Genomic DNA, 5,802 nt, shown 5'->3' with positions numbered 1-5,802 from the left:
TCCTACTTTAAATGAAACTTAGGTCTGGTTAGTAAAGAAAAAGAAGAGGGAGCATACAGCTAGTTAGCTGCCACAGAGCTGTCCTTGGTAACAAGCTGACTCGTGCTAAGGTTATAGTGAAGCCACTTCCAGGGACCGAGTGGGCAGGGCAAACAATCCATAGAGAATATCCGTATCTCAATACTAAGACTATTCAAGTTTTGGTGAAGTGATTCTGTAAACTTTAAGCAATATCCTTGCCATCGCCTAGAAATGAAGTCAGACTCATCATTTGAAAATGGGAAATGACGTATGCAGGTGGCATTTTCTGTGGCCTCTTTCCTTCTTTAGCAATCAGGGCTAAACCTCACACTCAGAGAACTCCCCACTCCCTAGGTCCTTGCTACTTGGACTGTGGTCCCAAGGACCAGCAGCATGGGCTCCGTCAGGGAGAATGTCAGAAATGCAGAGCCCCAGTTGCCACCCCAGAGCTACTAAATCAGACTCTGCACTTTAACAGGGGCCCCAGGGCATTCCTGTGCCCATTAAAGTTTAGGAAGCCCCTTTCAAATGCATGACTTAACCTGTAATGTGCCTCCAACCTCCTCAGACCTCTTCTCAGGAAGCAATCTCCTCAAAGGCAGCTTTTAGTAAAACTGTAAGTCACAATGCCACCTCTCTGAGGGCACACATGTATCACATGTGACGCTACAATACCTCAGGGCCGCTGAGTGCTTGTTCTGTGCCCCACACTGAGCTCAGTGCTCCAAGTGTCTTTCTGCACTTACTACTCCTAACAATTCTGAGGTGACTATTATTACAGTTTTCTGCCCATGAAGGGGTTTTTAAGGCTCAGAGAACGGATAGGGTGGTGTTTCAGGATGAAGTAGTAGCTGGAAGTGAAGTACGTGCTAGACGGAGCCAGAATGCTTGGGTTCTAGAGGCTGCCTGGCTGCCCACAGCGACCTGGCATAACCCCTCGGTCCCGGAAGCTCACTTTTCATATCTGTGTATTGGGGAGGGGACCAGCAAGTTTTTCTCCAGCTCCCACATTCCTCAAGTCAAGGTGTGCCACCCTGTGATCTTGAAATCAGTCGGCCTTAGCAGCTGCCTACCTACCTGACCTTATTCAGGTTCATCCAGCTGTCACCAGATCTGGCTGGAGCCCAACTCAGTCTAGAGACCCCGGTACTGGACACCCTGAGGGAACCATACAACCTCCCAAGCAGTGAGAGGCAAATAAACACAGCTGCTGCCAGCTACTCGTCACCAAGCCTCCAACTTGATCCAGGTGGGAAGGAGGAGCTGGGCAAGGCCTACTTTCCATAGACTTCCAGAATAAACTAGACTTGATCTGAAATGTTCACGAAGAACCCCCCTGGCCAGGTGAGACACTTTACCGAAGCTGCCAGTGGGGCATTCCCACTCTGCCCACCCCACCCGAAGGGGCTGGCAGTGCCACCCTCAGACTGGTTGACAGAAACCAGGAATAAGTGGTGAAGGAAAAGCCACTCAGACTTAGCTGCCCCTCTTTGCACCACAGCAGGGCACATATCCAGTCAAAGGATTTGCTAAATGGAGTGGAAAGCTTTAGAGTGTCCTCCCAATTCACAGTAGACCTTGTGACAACGACCCTCACTCGCCACCCCCCACACTGCCATGGACACGGACAGAGGCTCCTGGTGGCCATGTGTTTGCTATATGAGCCCTCCATCTCCATGGCTACAGATGATGGGCAGCAGCAGACCCACAGTGGACCACAGCCTCTCCCACAGACTCAGTGCCTGGACCTGGACCATACAAACTTAGGAGCATAGGGTAAAAGGCATCTTTCACCAGAGCAATCTGGACTGCACACAGAGAGGTCAAAGAGAAAAGGAAAAGAGGGTCCAGAGTCTCTTTAGTCCGGTCCCAGATGCCTGCTCCACTCCCTTTGAATCTGAGTCTCACCCCGTACCCCGTAATAAAGTCTCCTTTAAGCAAGCTGCCGCCAGAACAACTCTATTACTTGCCACCGGAGGAGTCTGAGTCAACACTGAGCCAGGCATTTGTGTACTCAACTGATGTTCCTGGAGAGCCCAGGCAGGCTGGGATGTGCTTGGCACTGCGGGAATGAAAGCGAGGACAGGACACGGTCTCTACCCTCAAGGACCTTGCAGGCTAGTGTGGGACACAAACAGGTCACTCTAAACCAACACATTAAGTGTGGTGAAAAGGATACCGAGTACCATGAAAGGGCAGAGAGCCAAGAGAGCTTCCTGGAGGAAGGGTGCTTAAGCTGAATCTTAAAGAAAGGAGGATGCAGCCCCCAGTAGGGAAAGGATGCTCCTGACAAAGATGAGCGGTTTGCCCAAAGTCGGGTGGGGGATAGCCTGGTTTGGGGACAGCATGTGCCTGAGGAAGGGTCCTAGGTAAAGTGACGGTGTGCAAAAGGGAAGAGAGGAGTCTCTGGCCTTGAGAGGCTTGCTTTTGAGAGGGCAACCACATGGAAAGTTTCATAGAAGTTGAAGACCACCAAACAAGACTTCCAAACAATGACTGCTAAACGAGCAGTGCCTGAATGTCCCAGAAGCTCAGAGCAAGGAGACAGCACTTTCAGCTTGGAAACTGGCAGGAGACTTTCCAGAGACAGTAAAGCTGAGTTAGGCCTTGAGGCACAGTGCAGACTCCAACAGAGGCAGGGCCCAGCCAGGCTAACAAACCATCTATTAATAATAACTAATAATTACATGGAAAACTGAGGCACAGGGTGAATGGGGCTCAGTCCCTCCCCCAACCCCACGCTTCCCCCAGACAAGGCTTTCTGCCACCTCTTCCATTCATGGGGAAGGGGACAAAGAACCAACATCTCAGAGTAATGCCAACTTTCCTCTGGAGCTTCTGGGCAGCCCAGGTCACCTTCTCCCTTGTGCTGCAAGGTGCTTTACTTAAAGACTAAGAGAACGAAATATGTATTTAATTGAATACTTGTCTTCCCCGCATGATTCTAAGTTCCAAAAGGGCAGATAGCATATGAGTTGTTCAGCAGTTAAGCCCAGCACCAGGTCCATAATGAAGGGTGTGTTCAAATTTATTTCATGATTGAATGAGAATAAACAGAAGAACAAATGACCCAAACAGAAGAGAAGAGGGAGGAATGGGAGGCAGGGAGTGCAGCCTTCTGACATTTAGAAGCGAATCATCAAAGCTCTCCTCCTCCTTGCCGCCTCCCTCAGAAACCTTTGTAAAAGTCCAGCAGGCAGGTGAGGCAGGGACCCCGGGAGAGATGCTAAAACTACAAAGGACCGGGTTGTTACCTGTTAACACTGTAGGAAAAGGAGGGTGATGGGAGAAGACCAGGAAGAAACCAGACAGGAGGGTCAGAAGTTAGTGTGAGCTCTAGCCATCCCTAGCACGGGTGTGTGTAAGTTCTTGGCAAACTAAGTAACACCTAAACAGTAGCTGTGTATTTGGGCTCTGAACGTAAGTGCCTGCTGTGATATTCTATTTGGAGTTCTGCTCAGTTGGAAGAGGCTTCTTGAAGGATATTCCCCACGTCCTCCTCAGGTCGCATTCTCCACTCCCCTGCAGTTGCCCTCCAATAAAACTGGCCCCCAGGAATGACGCAGGGAACTGTCACCTCACTAGCAACTAACTGTCCACTTACCTTTTAACCTCCATAAGACAAGGCTGAGAGAGAGACTGGAGGGAAGGGGCGGAGGGGGTCAGGAAAGCAGTAAAAGGACAGCCCCCCACCCCTCCCACGGCCCTCTGGGAAAATTCCCCCGCCTCCTGTTCTCATCACCCCCTCTCCCTCCTCCCCCGCCCTCCTCCTCAAACTGGTGAGACTCTGGGTAAGCAACAGCTGATCTGGAGAGGCCCAGTCTGTGCCAAGCGCCACGAGCAGTTTCATTTGGCACGGACTGAGGAGAAACAGCCCTTTGTTTCACCCACCCGAGGGAATGCCACCAACTCCCGCTGCACAAATTCCCACACTCCCCTCTCTGCCGAGGCGGAGCCGGCGTCCGGCAGCCCTTCCAAAGCCGGCAGACAAGAGCTGCTTACGCTGTGTGACCACTGGCAGATGTAAAATGCAGAGCGGGACGCCCTGCCAGCTGCCGGCACCCCGCATGTCTCCCAAAGGCTGCCTTCGGCTGAAGATCTCAGGACACCACTCCTCTTAAAACCACACAGTGCCTGCAGAGCCTGTCACTCTGAGCAAGGGCCTGGCCCTCAGACCACGTCCTGGGCACAGAAGCTCTATTTTTACCCTCCTCATCCCCACAGACTTCCCTGCAGATTCTTCACTCTCAGGGACAAAAAACAAACCCCAACCCATGGCAGGGAGGTGATGAGCCCATGACAGGGGACTGCTCAGAGCAAGGGAGGGTTGTTAAGCAACTCAAGACAGGGCAGGAATGTCTCATCCCAGAGCAAGAGCACAGAGCCCGCAAGCGCTTTCTACACATCATGTGACTTGAGCACTGCCCCACAGATTTCAGGCAAACTTTCCATTAACAACAACAACAAAAAGATTTCATTTGTATAAAAACCCTGACCTCACTTCCTGAAGTAGCCTCACACACACACAACCCTGTGTACATACAGTTTGCCAATTCCGTCTGTCATCGGGCAAATGCACACACAGAAATGCACACACATCATCCTTGGCCCTCAGTATCTCCTCGCAGAGCACAACTAAACTGAATGATGTTAAATCCTGGTTTTCCAAGGGAGGAGAACTCCATGGCAGTTTTGGCTACAACAGAAACCACAGGCTTTAAGACAGAGGAGAAATTCTGTAGTATCCTGACCAAGTGTTTTGAATAAAGTAAGACAAGAGTTGTTTTCATCAGGAGCTGTGCTTCTCACTGAAGGCGGTGCACAGAAACATTTGCAAAATACTCGGCTCTTAACGAAAGCAAATTCTGACAGGGAAAAGAAACCGGACCCTCACTGTTCTATCACTGTCCTCACAGTGCACCTTAGAAAGCCCTTCTACTCAGATGAAGCTGCTTTCTAATAAAGAAAATTCTTGATGGCTTCAGACTGAACTCACTTAAAAAATAATTCCCACTCCCACGCCCCATAGCCAGAAAGGTTTTACCAAATCTGACAGCACATACGTGCAGAATATATTGTAGTACCTATCGTCCAATTCCCCTGCAGCGCGGTAACAGCCTTCCCTCTGGGATCACCTGAGCCGCCCCAAATTGTGCAGATGAATACTGCAGCCCCTAAGCTCCCCCCCCCCCCCCCCCCCCCCCCCGTCAAGAGTCCCAGGTGCTCCAGGCTCCACCCCTCCCACACTTCCTCTAGGACATGCCAGTCTTCTCCCAGCAATTAGGCTCAAGCAGGAAAGCATACCTTCAAATTTATCTCTTGTTGAAAGACTGCTAATTCTCTCTTCCTTCTTTTTTCTGGAACAGAGATTCACTAACATCACTTGACTTTCAAATCTCCATTTTATGAAATAATTATACAGATGATATAAATTAAATACACATAACATTATTACTGTTTTATGACTTCTCTTTGAATTCCATGCATCCCCCAAGATCACCAGATAGCAGAAAACTGAAGCAGGAATCCCTTCTTGTGTGTTTTTCTATATCTCTTACTGGACTGAAAGTTCCCCAGGGTGGAGGGAATCAGTGAATAAGTATAAAGTATCAACTGCAGACAGCAGTTTGCTTTAATAAGTTTCCTTCTGAGTGTATATCTTCCTTGTTTTACAAACTTACATACTCTTAGATATGCTCCTATGCAGAAGTACAGGCTGGGTAACAACTCAGGTTGCTCTGAACTCTTCCCTAACAGTTATTTCACACAGGAGGGAGGGAC

This window comes from Desmodus rotundus, chromosome 3, assembly GCF_022682495.2.
Source record: "Desmodus rotundus isolate HL8 chromosome 3, HLdesRot8A.1, whole genome shotgun sequence".
In the NCBI taxonomy this organism is placed as follows: domain Eukaryota; kingdom Metazoa; phylum Chordata; class Mammalia; order Chiroptera; family Phyllostomidae; genus Desmodus; species Desmodus rotundus.
The sequence above is the reverse complement of the archived record's forward strand: the minus strand, read 5'-3'. Positions refer to the sequence as shown.